We start from the raw sequence: 16,706 nt of genomic DNA, 5'->3' as shown, positions 1-16,706 counted from the left end.
TTGCCTACTAGGTGAGGATATCAGTCCTATTTCCCGACCACTCGAGTTTTAAAAAGGAACTTACAAATGAATTCGTGCAAGACACTGCCTCCAGTGTGTGGGATCAGAGCTGGAGTCAGAGAATGGGATGGTGCACGCTACTCCCTACGGCACATTGTGTGTGCGTGTGTGTGTGTGTGTGTGTGTGTGTACGCATATTTGTGTGAGCAGGGGGATGAGTTACACCTGTCTTAAGAAAAAGAGGTAGAAATTCTAGAAGCCGAAAGATGAAAGAACATCCAGATCTGGTAGAGGGAACAGGGGAAACACTGTGTACTGTAAGACATATCCCCATAATGCCATTTCCCACCATTCTTTTATCAGGAACACAGTTGGAACCTGGGGAATTATGTAGATACGTGTGATGTACACAAACTTTCTGACTATGTAACACTAAATATCTACATATGTAGCAAGTTAATGATATTTATATCTGCTTCAAGTTTAATAACAAGTTCACAACAGAAGGAAAATAAAATATTGAGGACTGGTAGAATAATCCTTGAAGGCCTTTCAATGCTCAGAATGGAAGCAAAAGCGGCTTCACCCCACAAAGTATGTCATTAACAGTCAAGAATGTATTTATTTGCTTAAGAAATTGAGAGTTACAACTTCCTGCTTTAAAGAGTTAACTTTAAGACAGATACCATACTATAAACAACATCTATACTGGTGCTTTCTTAAAGCTATTTTTAGTTCCTGCTTGTTCTGATGTACTCCAGAAACTCTGCAAAGAAAACCTTCTATTCAAAGGCTTAAAGGAATAAAAAAAGAAATAACACCGCATTCTTTTAAGTGTTCTCTGTACTGAAAGTCATTTGCAAATGCAGCACTCTGCCACATATCTACATTTTTAACAATAAAGACTTTTGTGCAATTTTTCAATTGCTATGTGACTTTGCATCAGTCTCTCACTCAGAAGCAGAATGGAGTACCAGAAAATGACACATCATGTCTAAAACTACAGATGTGGAATATGAACTTACACCAGGAAACAGCTAAGTGGGAGGGTAAGGTTTACCTTTTAAGTTACCGTAAGTGCAGTTACACCTTCTCCCTGCTTCCCCTGTGAAGTGAAGAACTAGTCTTTTCCAGGAAAGCTCTCATTCTGAGTACTGTTTTCTTTAAAATATTTGGAGATTCTTTTTTAAGGTTCTTTCACTTTTAAGTCTTTCCCCAACTCTACATCCCATAACAAGTGTTAAAATTATCCAATAGCCTATTGTTACAGAACATACTCTACAAAAGCTGAGGTTGCCCAGGGCTTGGATCCCACAACTCTGCTACCAGATAATCCTAAAGCCTTCCTTCCATAACTGACTCTTCTGCCAATTCCCAGCTGAGGGCAAATTTGGCTTCTCAGCACAGTTAAATTTCTAACTCTGCCTACAAACACTCTACTGCCAGTAAGGGAACTCTAAGGGAGCCAACAAAGCCCCTAGTGAGTGTTGCCTCCTTCAAACAATCAAGATGCCATCACCAAGCAAATATTTAAACCTACTGCAAAACTTCTGAAGACACCTTACAAACAATATAGTTTATATAGATTCATACTATTTGCTCTGGAATAGTGATTTCCAATGGAGGGAACAAAGGACCACATGACCCAAGCAATTATTTAAAATTTCACATAACTATCCCTATTCACCTGAGGATTCAGGCAAGCCCGTCTTATAGGTCTAGGTGTAACAGAATGGCAGCACCTCTTCAGTAGGGTGAAAAACAGCGAGGTAGACTTTTAGTGAAAGGGAGTGATGTAATAGGACCCACCGCCCACTTACCTCCCACCACAGGACAATCATCTCAGATCGAGAACAAACACTTTGGGAAACAGAAGTTGTTTATGTTTTTATGGTTTTCTGGTGGAAATAATGCCCTGAGTCACGTGAAGTTGTGGCTGCAAAATTGAACAGGAGACCAGACATTTTCACATTCAGGACACAAATAATCAGCCCCCGAGTGGTCACAATAACTGTTCTCCCCTTTGCCTGTTCACCCCAAAAGCTGCAGGACTCTCCTGCTTGCAGTGACACCCACCATTTCTCACAAATTCCTGCCAAGTTCACGTCAGCAGCTGGTGGTGTCAAAGTCAACATTTGTACTGCTCTGAAGTCTCTCCATTACTTTATATCCTTCTATTTTCTCTGTTGTCTTCCTAGCTACCCTTGCATTCAGAAGCTGGTTAACGCACTAACATTGACTCTGTAATCAGTCCAGGATATAGGAAGCAGAGATTCAACTGTAACCAGTCCCAGAATACTTGTCATGCCACTCTAGTGTCCCAACAAAATACTCTGGCATCCCTCATCTCACCCAAAGAACCACCGCATTACTTAGAGGTTGTAAAATTAGAGGGTTTCTCTACTGGGAAACACTGGCTTGTGGTAGAGTCTTGATTTCAGTTTTTGCAACTAGTTACAGGCAAAAAGACATGGTCCGCAAATTTTCTTCAAGCGTTTGGAATTTAAACTTTTATTAGATACAGAGCCGGCGGACTAACCGTAATCTATGAACATATGGTCATATTATAAAATAATGTCCATGTCTGCCTTACAGCCATGTAAGAACTTGAATTACACCTGCATCCTGTAGGCCTTTAGAATTGGATGTGAAGCATCCTGTGTTAAAAACCTCCTATCCAGTCCCAGAACACCTTAAAGACAACATCACATTAATGCCACTGAATACATTAGTATAGAACTTGTATGGTTAAGTTACATCTCCAATTTCCCAGAGCTGGAAAGCAGATGCCTAGAAAGGCTGGAAAAGCCCAACTACCAAAACAGCTCAAAAGTTGAAGCAGACTCCTGCACCTCCCAGGGCGGAAGGCGGAGGGTGGAGGGGGCATTGCCAACCACACTGTCCTCCCCCAGGACGTGGCATGTGGGGAAGCAGGCAGAAGTGGGTGGCTGGGACTCACAGGTGGAGAGGTGATGAAAGCAGGAGTGGAACTGCTCTGGTCCTAGAACAACAGAGCTGTAAAAAGCTCGGCTTCAGTTCAACCCGCTTACTCTCCCACTTCCCCTCCCACCTAAGTGACAAACAGAGCACAGTCAGGCACTTTCTGCCCATGACGGTGACTACTAGCAGGAAAGGGACCAGGATAAAAGCATGTCCTACAAAAGATCAGTCTGATTTTAAAGACTGTGTTATAATCAATGAACAGCAGTGTCAGAGTGGGACACTTGTGAGGTGCTCAAATAGGGAGGAAGAGGCTGAGGATCCATTTCCAGCACTTCCATGTCTTTTATCACTCCTATTTCTGACCTTTCCTTTGCCACGTTTTGTAGCACTGCCATCACTGGCAGGTAAAGGGGCAGCAATGAGACTTGGCCGTTTGGCTGATGGGGCTACATTTCCCAGCACTGGAAGAGGAGCAGCTGGAAGATGTGAACCGCGGTCCTGGCCTGTGCCAAACACTAACCAGGTGACCCTGGGTTAGGCTGTTAGTCTCTCTGGGCTTCCAGCTGTTTACTTAAAAAAGAAGGTTTTGTCATTGCACAAATATATCCAATATGAAATGTAACGTGAAAGTCAAACATAATGACAACTCACCTGCTTGCCTCAGGGAACTGTAAAAGCACTGAACACTATGTGAATGTAAACACAGAATTAAGAAAACTGTTGAGGTAAAGCGCTAAACTGAACATGGAGATAAAGTTTTATGGATTTTCTTGGCTTTCTTTTTTAATTGCAACACTGAATTAATAGTTATTAGCTATACTCCAAACCACCACCCCTGCGAATAAAGTAGGTTAGCACTGCCTGGATGCCTGCTATTGCCCGATGCTAAGCAGGGTGAGGGTATAAAGGAGGCTGAACAAGGGAGTCTTCTCCAGTTACCAGCTAAGTGAGGAGACACATTGGAAACCAACCGGCAATGGTACCAAGTCAGTACTCAAAGACTAGATTACAGGCTACCGATCATGAACAGTGCAGAAATACAAAGAGGAGCTAGAAATATTTGGAGTAAATAGGGAAGAATCAATGAAGGGGATGGGGCTCCAACTAGTTCTCAGGGCAATTCTAAGCTGTTTTAACTGAGGACTGGATAGGAAAAGACTGGTGACTCCTGGTTTTTAATAAGGCACAGGTTACCCTAGGAGGCTAAGTCACATAATGATTGGAACAAATAAGGTAAGGCCAAAGTGATTAAGGGTCGAGACTACCTGGCTGAGATCTGGTTGTGGTAAGTCTTTGACTTGACTCTAGATGTTGGAGGGTCAAAACTGAAGGTTGACTGAAAGGAGGGGAGAGAATATTCAAGAATTCAGCAGAAGGAAAAATTCTTGTATCAGGGATGAACGCTCTTCATCAGAGTATCAGCAATCAGAATAGACATTTGAAACCAAAAACATACAGTTCCAGAAGCCAAGAATATGTGGAGGGTGGTGAGAGAAATATAAATCAAAGACCATTCCAAGCCTTTGGGTATTCAAGACTAGAAGAATGATTATGCCACTGAATAAATGGATACGCTGCAAGAAAAATGATTATGAAATCAGCTTTAGACATGTTGAATCTGACATATGAGCTAAGAGTAGGTGTTCTCTAAGAAGCTCAAAATTCAAAACTGAAGCACAGATCTAGAGTACAGGCTTAAGATGCAGATGGACAAGACATGATAAATCTCCTAAAAGAAAACATACGCAAAACATTATCTGACATAAATCTTAGCAACGTTCTCCTAGGGCAATCTACCCAGGCAATGGAAATAAGAGAAAAAAAACAAAAGGGACGTAATTAAACTCATAAATTTCTTCACAGCATAGGCAACCATAAGTAAAACAAAAGGAAACAACAACCTACGAATGGGAGAAAATATTTGCAAATGATACGACTAACAAAAAAGCCTTAATTTTCAGAATATATAAACAGCTCATACAACTTAAAAACAAAAAAACAAACAACTCAATCCAAACATAGGCAGAAGACCTAAACAAGCATTTCTACAATGAAGACACAAATGGCCAATAGGCACATGAAAAAATGCTCGATATCACTAACAAACAGAGAGATTCATATCAAAACTACAATGAGATATCAGCTCACACCAGTCAGAATGGCCATCGCTCAGAAGTTCATGAATGATAAATGCTAGAGAGGCTGTAGAGGGAAGGGTACCCTCTTACACTGCTGGTGGGAATCCAGTTTGGTGTAGTCATTATGGAAAGCATGGAAATCCCTCAAAAAACTAAAAGTATACTTACCCTATGACCCAGAAATCCCACATCTGGGTATATAACTGGAAAGAACTCCAATGTGAAAAGATATCTGCACCCCAGTATTCATAGCATCACTTTATACAGTAGCCGAGATATGGAGGCAAGCTAAATGTAGCAACAGATGACTGGATAAAGAAGTTGTGGCATATTTATAGACTGGAATATTACTCTACCATGAATAGGACAAAATAAAACCATTTGCAGCAACATGGGTGGAGCTAGAGATCGTCATTCTAAGTGAAAGCAGCCAGAAACAGAAAAATACCAAATGATATCACTCATATGTGCAATCTAAAAAAATAGAGAAAAAGACACTGTGAACTCATCTACAAAACAGAAACAGACTTGCAGACTTAGTCAACAATCTTAAGGTTACCAGGGAAAGGGGATGGCAAGGGATATATTTGGGAGTTTGAGATTTACAAATGTTAGCCACTATATATAAAAATAGATTTTAAATAAAGTTTCTTCTGTATAGCAGAGAAACCTATGTTCATTATCCAGCAATAACCTATAATGAAAAAGCCTATACAGCCACCAACTGAGGAAGCAAGAGAAGAAAGGAGAGTTAGTTATGCTGGGCTAGAGCCCACTTCCAAAATCATTGTCAGCCACTGAGGCTGCCCCGAGGGCACTGAGCACTCCTCCCAGGGACAGACTGACATGACATGCGTCCTGTGAACCTGGAGCAGCAGAGGCCGTCCACAGATCTGGCCCTGGGGGAGATGGGAGCAAGTCCACCTGATCCCCTTGGGGCAGCACCCCTCCCCGCAGACCCCGCCTCCTGACTGCACCGCTCCTGCCTCTCAGGAACCCACTGACTTGAAAACAAGTGATCCACGAACCTGGGGCAGCGGCAGGGAGATGGGCAGCGACCTGGCAGGCTGGTCGACTTGCCCCCTTCTCTCCCACGGCCTGTCCAGGGCTCGGCTTTTGCTGCTCCAGGCATGGTCCGCAGGTCAGCCTGCTTCTGGAAGGAGGGCACGGTGTGGTCGAAGGCAGTGGCGGGTTATGGGGTCTGCCCATGAGAGCCCGTGGATTGGCTTCAAACTCCCCAGCGCATGACCTGAGATTGGCCTCTGCTGCCCCAGATTCGTGGAACTCAGGTTACAGGCCAGCCTGCTCCTGGAAGGCAGGTGCTGTGCTGTCAGGGAATGGCGGCGGCTGCGATGGCGGGACTGGGGCTGCCCTGTGAAAGCGCGGGGTTTGCGACCATTTCCCGCTGTTGCTGCAGCCATCCCAGCACACTGATCACACTGCGCCCACCTCCCAGGGGCAGCCTGACCTGTAACCTGAGTCACAAGAACCTGGGGATTTAGAGGCCGCCCCCAAGGTCAGGCCGCGGGGAAGATGGGAGCAAATCCAGGGGCTCTCATGGGGCAGCCCCCATTGCATCCGAGGCCCCGCGACCGCACCGCACCCGCCTCCCGGGAGCAGGTCATGGTCTGAGGGCCCGTCAGAGATGCTTCGAAGCCGTCCGGTGCCCTCCCACCTCCCGGGGCAGTACCTGCTCTCCTAAACCCGGGTATAAGCGGCGGCAAAAACGAGGGGTTCAGGAACTACTAATAGCGGGGTTACCACTAACCACAGCGGCGGCTGGGAACCGCCTCAGGGTCCTAACGGGACGCGCGGCCGTGACCTCACCTCCGCACCCCTCCCTGTGCACCTCCTCAGTCGCACAGCCCAGGCGTCACCCGCCGGCTTCGAGCAGCACGCCCCCACCAGCACCCCCTTAACTGCCCGGCAGCGGCAGCCAAACCAAGGGCAAGAGGCGGCCCAGACCCCAGGCCGTGTTCCTCTTCCAGGAGCTGGTCCAGGAACAACCGGCTGCCTCCAGCTTCCACTCGTTCTGGGCGGGTTCCGGCGTCCGCGCATCTGTCCGTCAGCGCGTGCGCGCCCCTCCTCCTCCTCCCTCCTGCAGCGCAAACTGCTCGGGTGGGTCTCCTGCTTTACCAGACCTGGCCACTGGGGCCGGGAGGAGCCAGGTGGTGCCCCTCCTGCTCGTCCCGCCGGGTCTCCATCCCCAGAGCCTTCACCCCGCCACCGACTGGGTCCTGGCACTGAACTAGAACCACGACTGCCCTGGGCCAGGCCACACCCCACCAGCCCCACTTCCCCTGCTCACCTTCCCCTCCCTGTTACTACCCTCCCACCCCTGGCCAGGCCCAGTCTCCCACCAGACCTTAAAGACAGGGCTTCTTCTCCTCACACCGAGGTCTGTGCCCTGACACTCCGTCCTGCTTGGTCTTAACCTATGGCCCCTACACCCTCATGCCTCACCACAGGACCCCCAAAATCCTGAAACTATACTCCTCACCTCTCAGCCAGGTCAGTTCCAATCTGAGCGGCCCCACACTCCTCAACCTATACCCCCTCACCATGGGATCCCCTTCACTCTGAGTGCACCCCTACCCTAAGCTCACTCCCTCACCCCTAACCCTGTGGTTGGGGTGGGGAAATCTGAGCTCCAGTAATGATGACTACTGCCACCAGCGGGGGATCCAGCCTAGTGTGCACCTTCATAGTTAGTGTCTGAGGCTACAGGGCGAGGCAGGCTGGGCTGAAAGAGGTTCCAATTCCCGCCCTGGCACCCTGACCCCCGCACCCTGTGTCTCATCTGACCCGATGGGTCAGGGTGATCCCAGGCTGCCAGCCAATGGCCTGTGGGCCTTGGGTGGTTGATGGTCCTGATGGTGATCTGGACCCCTAGGGCGGAGGCACTAGGCACGCGGACGTTTGGGGTGGGGGAGTTCAGAGGGTGCACTTGAGCCCAGGGGTAGACAGCAGATGGTGGGCTGTGTGCATGGGGCTGTGTGCGTGGCCTGGCCTCAGCCCAGGTGGGTGCAGGTATCTTTTTCATTCACACCAGGCCAGAGGGAAGAGGGACGGGAGCTTTCAAAGCATCAATTTTAGGAAGCCAAGGCTGGAGAGAAAAGTAGGAATGTGCACTGTCCAGGCCACCATGGATCCCGCCGTGACGCTGGTCCCTTGCATCAGGGGAGACTGGCAGTTAACTGGCCAATGAGACATCCCCTGCTGTGGTATAGTTTACAGGCAATTGAAGGGATTTTGACAGGTAATTTTAATCCAATAATTGTCACTTTCTCTGCGGGAGATCAGGTCCAAAGTCATGGTGAATCTGGCAGGGACCCTGCCTGAACTGCAGCCTGGGACTGTAGAGGACCCACCCAGGAGTCATCCTCTTAGCTCTCACCCAAAGGCACTGTAATAGAGAAGAACAAATCTGACTCCATATTGGATCTTTTCCTTTCCTTTAACCCTCTGCCGTGTTTTCTAGGCTTAGTCTTGCTAGCTCTGCAACTTTTGTAAAACAATGTTGCCTTTAGGCTGAAATAAACAGAAGATCCTATTCTCAAAACTCTGACCTTTAAGGATATTAACACTTTTGCACTCTTATAAAGATAACAAGTTGCAGAATAGAAAAAGTTTGTTTTGTTGCAGGTGTTACAGGAACACGGTGATCTGATTCACGTGGACAGCTGCAAAGGATTCAAAGGACAAAGAAATCCGACACCAAGAAGTTTGCAACAACCAACCACAGCCCCTCCCCTATTTACTAGAAAAGGAGCCTGAAGTCTGACTTGGGGAAGATGGTTCTCCAAGATATTAGTCTGCCATTATCTTGGTCTGCAGCTGTCAACGTAGACCAGGTCATAGGGCCTCTGTAAAACCTCTAACAAAGCAAAAGTTATTTTCTATTCTGCAACTTGCTGTCTTTATATAAGTGCAAAAGTGTTAATATCCTTAAAGACCAAAGACTTGAAAATAGGCTTTCCTTTATATTTCAGGCTAAAGGCAACACTGTTTTACAAAAGGTGCAGAGCTAGTAAGATTAAGCCTAGAATATAGGGCACAGGGTTAAAGCCAAAAGGACAGATCTTCTATGGAGTCAGATATTTTTCTTTTCTATTATAGTATATTCTATTTTTGTTTTAAGTTTACAAGAATAAAGTTTAGCCTTTTCCCATTTTAAATTGTGCAATTTTAAGGAGCATTAAGTGCATTAAAAATGTTGTGAGACCAACACCACTGGTTTAGACAATTGCCTTCCTCAAACTAAAAGCTTGTATACAAAGCGCACCCCACATCCTACCACCCCCAGCCAATGAGAAGCACTAATCCCCTTTCTCTCTCTGTCTTAACCTATCCTGGATGTTCCCTATCAATGAAATCATATAAAAGGTGGCTTTTTTTTTCTCGCTGCCCTCATATTTTAAGTAGGGACGGGTGAATTTTTTGTTTGTTTGTTTTCACGTGAATTAGCATTTTTGTATTTTGAGAGGGAAATCCAGATGGATTAAAGATGAGACGTACCAAATGAAGCCATTTTGGTAACTCTGTGCATAATCTCGTGGTAGGCACTGCTGTTCTAAGTGTGAAACCAGAGCCAGAAGGGAGATGCTTAGCTCTTCTTGTGGCAAAATAAAACCAAACTAAAGCAGAAAACAAAGGCCAAGAAAGACAGCTGGAAAGAAAAACCACAGCCTGGAAAAAGCTTTCCTCATGACCCAAGGTCGGAGAAAAGCTTCACATCGCTGTGGTGCAAAAACCTCTTGAAGCCCAGTGTTCTGAAAAGAAACAAAACACACACAGGCAGTTCCAACGAGAGGCAGTGCAGGTGGCCAGTGTGTGCTAGAGATGCTCGACCTGTAAGGTGAGGACATAGGCAGATGGACAGACTGCAGAGATAGCATTGGCCACCATCACACTGGCAGGTCTTTAGCCCGGTGACAACCAGCCCTGGTGACAACGTGAGCAGGCAGAGGCCCCAGGAGGTCCCCTGGAGGGAAGAGCAAATGGACGCTCCTCTCCAGCAGAACAAGGTACAGGATACATCAAAGTGCCACAGGAACATCCCTTCCCTAGCAGTGCTGGTCCTTAGAGAAGATTCCACCAAAGTGTTTGCACAATTTTCAAAGATAATTTTTCTTTAGTAACATGAATTCAAAATAATCAATATGTCATCAAGGGATTTTCAGAAGTGACCTGCCCTGCGCCCGAACAATACACACACATAAATACACACATATACACATAAATATATACACACATACACACCGGAAAAGAGACAGACAGACTGAAACACAGAGAAGCAGGGGAGACAGAGAAACAGAGAGAAAAGACAGAGAGAGAGGCACTGAGAGACAGAGACAGAGAGAAGGAAAACTGGAGCTGGGAAGGTGTGGAACTCACGCACATTTTCACAAGTCAGTCTGCATGTCAGAACCTGGTCTCAAAGTCCATCCATCCTCCAGGGGAGGGTGTGGGGATCACAAAAGGGCGTGGGAACTGAAGGCAAAAAGTATGAAGCCATTGTGGGGCAGTCCACCACAGAGGCCGAGATCAGACACTGGGCCTGTATGTCAACATGACAGAAAGACCTAGGAGGTTGTATGCCAGAGCTGACGACGTCAGAGTTGTATTTAAATTTAGTCGCACGACTGGGAGCTGGGAAGCAAGCAATAAGGAAAGTGACTTTCTCCAGACCTCAGGGCAGACCCAGGCCTGTGTGGCATCTTCTCTGCGCTCCGCCAGCCCTCTGTGGGGTCATTCCTTTGCTAAGTCTGTGCACGAGCTCCCTGTGATGCTAGCCCATGGGGGTGACAGATGCAGTAGGTGTTTCTAGGCCTAGAGACAGGATGGCTTCTCTAGGAAGCAGGGGCCAGAATGATCCCCACTGTGCTGACGGGAGATTGGGGAGACCCTGAGAGGCACGTGGCTTTTCCATGGTGATAGCACTGTTGAGTGGGGGGAGCCATGTCTGAACCCAGCTGTATCTTCAGAGCTGCAGCACTGGCTGCATCCAGGCCTCCCCAGGGCTATGAGGGGGGCTGAGTTGGTGTCACTGTGTGTGGACATGGCATGGAGTGAGAAATGATAGATCGGCAGCCCAGAAAGGTCCTTGGGGAGCTATGTGTCAGGAGGAAGCTTGGGTAAGTGGACCCCAGGAAGTGATCTCATTTCCCCAGCAATAGAGCCCAACAGAACTTGGAACTAAAGTCACCAGGCACCCACTCTGTAGAGAAGTCCCTACTCAGCTCACTTGATTGGAGACAGAGTCACGTTCTGCTGCATCCCAATATCCCGAGGCCACAGACCCCGGAAAGCCCGCAGCGAGGGGCTTTACCAACGCTGCCAGCGCTGGGTCATGTCTCACCCAAGGCGCCTCTGGACTTTTGGCCAGAGAGACCCAAAGGTAACACAGGGAGGCCCAGGGCAGGCCCGCCCAGGCCAGGCCACCACTCTGATCCCACCCAGGTATCCCGACGGCCGGGTCCTGGCTGGTGGAGGTGGAGCAGTCAAGTTGGGGATGGGTTTCTGCCCAAAGCAAGAGCAGTTCAGAGGCCTGGTGGGCCGGTCACATCCACAGCCCAGGGCAAAGCTGGCTGGCTGGGATGTGGAGAGCCAGGGAAGGGTCCTGCTGCCCAAGGTGGAGCCCATGCATTCTGGGTATGTCTTTTCCCTCCCGGGTGTCTGAGCTGAACAAGGTCTCGGTCTGATCTGGCAGCAGAGGGTCGAGTGGACAGAAGCAGGAGTGTTCCTGGCCGGGCAGGGCTCTGAGGCTTCCAGGCCGGGTCAGCTGCTGGTCACTGTCATTGCAGAGCTAGATACCACATATTGAACAGCAGCTGATGAATAAGAAAACCAACGCCCCCTCCCCCAAGTGAAGGGCTGATGTGCCACTCTTCTGAGGGCCAGCGCAGGATCCAGGTGGGTCTGGATATGGCAGGGTCCCCTCCACCGTGGCCCACAAATCAGTGGGGCACGCCTCCGACCCAGAGATCACCCAGGGCTCTCCCCTGGTACCTGCCCGGGGATGACGGGTTGCTCAGCACACCCTGCTCTGACATGGAGCACAGTGCCCACCTCGCTGCAAGTCAGGTGGAGGACCAGGAGCCCCCAAAACAGAGCCCAAGTTCAGGAAGGCAGGGCTGATGCGTGTGTGTAGGTGAGGGAGGGGCGAGGGCTGGGCCACACAAGGAGGTGTACCCAGAAGCTACTGTTGGGACCAGAGAAAAGAATGGCCTCAGACCACCTGTCTGGAAAAATTCAGTCACAGAACACATCCTGTGGGCACTTTCTGGGTGGGAGCTGTCTGGAAAGCTCTGGGAAGTTTTCTGTCCTTGAAGAGGCACATGGAAAGGGAGGCAGGTGGGTAAATTTTTCCTCTCACACAGCATGAGCTCTTCCACAAGACTTAAATCTCTCTCCACATCCAATAGTTACAGAGGAGGCAGGGGCAGGGGAAGATGTCAGAGACCAAAAAAAGGATGATCTGGATCCAGCAGGAGACCGCGAGTTCCCTCCTGCCGCTCCTGCAACTCCTCCTGAACCTGCATCTGCAGCTGGACTGCTGGACAATGGAGAAACAGTTCAGGCATCACCACCAACTGGGGCAGAGCCCCCTCTGCACCCACCCACACCTTCTTCTCCAAAATGTTCTCCAAATTCCCACTATCATTCCCCTCCCCCTCCCAAACTTGACTTCCCTTCCTCTGGAGATGTTTTTGTTTGGTTTTCTTTAGTTTCCTTTGTTTGTTTCACTTCATTTATGGCAAGCTTTATTTTTCTTTTTGGAGTTTCATTAATAAAATATAGACTTTTCCCCTTTTAAGTTGTGCAACTGAGGAGCATTAGAGGCATTCACAATGTTGTGCGACCATCACTACCATCTAGTTTCATACTATTTCTTTCCTCAAAGTGAAACCTTGGATCCAGAGCGCGCACTCCCCTCCCTCCTCACCCAGCTCCTGACAACACCAAGTCCTCTTTCTCTCTGAGTGTCTTTAACTCTCCTTGGTGTTCCCTGTCAATGAAACTTTAAAAAAGTTTTCTTTTATCCCTGCCCACTTGTTTTTAGCTGGGGCTGGGGATTTTTTTTGTTTTCACTTGAAACAGCATTTTTATCATTTTAAGGGGATATCCAGGGCGATTAAAGATGTGATGTACAAAATGAAGCCCTTTTAGTAACTCTGTGCATAATCTCAGGGTAGACACTGCTGTTCCCCCTGTGACACCACAGCCAGAAGACATAAGGGAGATGCTCAGCTCTTCCTGTGGCAAAAACAAAACCAATCAAAAAAATTAGCAAAAGCCCAGAAAAACTGCTTGAAAATGAGACCACAACCTGAAAAAAGCATTCATCATAACCCAAGGTTGGAGAAAGGATTCCCATCCCTGTAGTCCAAAATCCTTTCGAAACGCAGTGTTCTAAACAGAAACAGAACAGACATGGGCAGTTCCAATGAGAGGCAATGCAGGTGGCCAGTGTGTGTTAGAGATGCTTGACCTCTCAGGTGAGAACACAGGCAGAAGGAAACTGCAGAGAGAGCACCGGTCACCATCACACTGGCGGGTCTTTAGTCAGGTGACAACCAGCCCTGGTGACAATGTAAGCAGGCAGAGGCTCCAGCAGATCCCCTGGAGGGAAGAGAGAAGGGACACTCCTCTTCAGGAGAACAGGGTGCAGGACGCATTAAAGGGTCACAGATGCAGCTCTTCCCCAGAAGTTCTGATCCTTACAGTTCATCCCACTAAAATCCTTACACACCTATTCAAAGATGCCTTTTCAAGGGTGATCATCACAGCACTGGTTGAAACAGTCTGAATTAAAGCAATACTAATGTTGATGAAGAGTGTATGGGGTCCATTTTTTCTGGTTCATGTGGATGAATGAATGCTGTGCAGTTGGAAAAGTGGGTGTCTGGTCTCAACCCAATGTCAAGGGAGGCCTCAGGGTGGAAGTATGCAGACCCACTGTCTGCACCCAGGGTCCCATCTGCATGACCACATATGTGTGAAATCAGTATAGGTGTAAACTGATCTGATTGTGAGTGTGCGAGAGACAGAGATGGAGAAAGACATACTGAGAGACACAGAGACTGAGACATAAGAACCAAATCATTCATGATAGTCACCTCTGTGGGTGGGAATTACAAATCTCTTCTCTTTTAGGCAATATTTCAATTTTTTGTACTGTGTCTATATTACTCTACTAATTCTAAAAGGATTAAAATCCTATCTTAATGTGACCCATTCATTACTCATCTAGTAATTAAAGTACATTAATCCTATTTTTAAAAGAATTTAAAGTCTTCTCAGGACGCAGTTCCATGTCAGCTCCATGGCAGCAGAGGTTCTCCAGGAGGTCGTGTCTCTTCTGAATCAGCATCCAAAGAGGTGAGGAAGAAGTACCAGACTTGGACACTTAAGACTACAATAGATTAGAGATTCTGTTGAGAGAAACTAAGACCTACATTCACAGAGAATAATCCCATATTCATGGAGCAGAAGGCTTCATTCTACTTAGATGACAATAGTCCACGAATAGATCTAAGGATTCAAAGAATGCCTACCCAAATCCCAGGTGGTGTTTTGCAGGAATTGACAATCAATCTAAAAGTCATGTGGTAAATCCAGGGGCTCAGAATACATGAGTGAATGTTGAAAAAGAAAACAAAGTTCGAGGAATGGAAAGTCAGATGGAACCCATGGTTAATACAAAAGCACTTTAAGCTGAAGACACCTGAGATTCAATAGATGTAGAAGAAAACCTGTCATGGAAGCCAATTCTCTCCTCTCCCTTTGCCCTATTAAGTTAGGTTGATAAAAAAGGCTTTAACTTTCACCATTTAACATGGTACTTACTTTTCTGGTTGGCTCCTGCTTGTGTATAAATAAACCGTTTCTCTCGTTCATCTCCTCCTTACCTCTGTGTGCCCTTTGGGAGGGACTCTGGATGATGGGGACCTGCTCTTTTCTCACCTTCTTTAGTGACATCTTTTGTCCATGGTGAAGTGCTTAAAACAAAAAGGCTCATTGGTTTTGGGTCAGATTTGGAACATGTAAACCTTTGGAGAACCCCTGGAGGTACAAGGGGGTTCAATACTGCTGGGAGAATTTACTTGTCCAAATACCTAACAAGATACAATTTGCATAGTTGTTTGTTTTTTTTTTTTTAAAGATTCTTACCCTAAAACAAATACCCTATCTAAACCTCTTGGATGATCAAATAGAAAGAAAAAAGAGAATCATGTCTAGCCTAAGAACTCTTCCTTAATAAAATGGAAGGACAGAATCAGATTCAGAGCAAAAAGTAAAATCCATTTATACCATCAACCCTCCCACTCTTTTGTACACTGTCTTCATGTAATCTGCCAGATGGCGCCCTGGAGAAGGCCCTTTGCCCGGAACTCGTGCTCATTTTCAGAGCTCTGCCAAGAATGAGGTTGGTCCCCAGGGCCTGAGAGGGGCTACTTGTGAAATCTTCTCTGCTGAGACCCACCGGACTGAAGGGAACTGTGTGCTCTGAGGGAGAGAGAGCACACCAAGCCTCTGTGGAGGCATCTCTGACATCATTCCAAAGGCACACAGCTCTAACTGTGGGCATGGGAATTTTTGAGTGGCATCTTAGATGGAAATCTCCTCCTGGATAGAAAGAAGCCGATTCAAGATGTTGCAATTGGATGGGCAGGTCGGCCTCTCGAATTTGTCGATGAGAAGGACACGCAATTCACTGCAGAATTAGGAACACCCATCCCTGCTCTGCTGACTTCATCTACAGAGAAACAGAGACGCGGCTCTAGGGGGAATTAAACACCCACCAACCCTTCTTACCGATGTCAACGTCCCCACTTTATTCTCCTTTCAGGTCTCTGCACAAAAACTGTGGCTCAGCCCCAAATATCACATAACCATCACCCTGAACCACTCTGTGTCTGTGTCCAACTCGAGCATTAAGGCCTGTTACCATTACTGTCAAATCGTGTCCCCCTTTCAGCCCGTCTCCCGCCATCATCCCAGCCCAACCTCGGTGTCTCTCTCCAGGTCAGCAGCACTCTTCCCATTGGCTTCCCATCAGCTTACCTTGCCCTGCTTCCATTGCTTATTCCACATATATTACCCACAACGGTCTTATTAAATTATGAATCGGAACAAGCTGTTCCGCTTTGCAAAATAATCTCGTAATTTTCCATTGTATTCAGAAGGATATCCAGAGTCCCTACCAAGGCCCTGTGTGATCCGGTCCCTCACCCGTCTCTGCAGCCTCAGTTCTCACCGTTCTGCTCCAGCCCATCTTCAACGCCCAGATGGTCCCCACCAGGAGAGCTGTGTTTGTAACTCCAAGTCTCGTACCTACACTTCTCCCGGCCTGGGAGGCTTTTCTTGTCTGTTACCTATGTGGCTTATTCTTTTGCTTCATTCAGGACTTTGTTCAAATTATTTTACCCTCAGAGAGGACTTACCTGACCACATTATTTAAAATAGCACGCACATATTTCCTATTCAATCATTTTCTCTCCTAATATGCTTTATGTTTCTTTCTGGCAATTATTAGAACCTGGCAGTACGTCATATATTTATTTGCTTACTGGTTTATTGTCTGTCATTCTTACTAGACCTATATTCATGGAACCACAA

This window comes from Camelus dromedarius, unplaced genomic scaffold (genome assembly GCF_036321535.1).
Source record: "Camelus dromedarius isolate mCamDro1 unplaced genomic scaffold, mCamDro1.pat HAP1_SCAFFOLD_31, whole genome shotgun sequence".
NCBI classification, from domain to species: Eukaryota; Metazoa; Chordata; class Mammalia; order Artiodactyla; family Camelidae; genus Camelus; species Camelus dromedarius.
Note: the sequence above shows the minus strand (reverse complement) of the source record.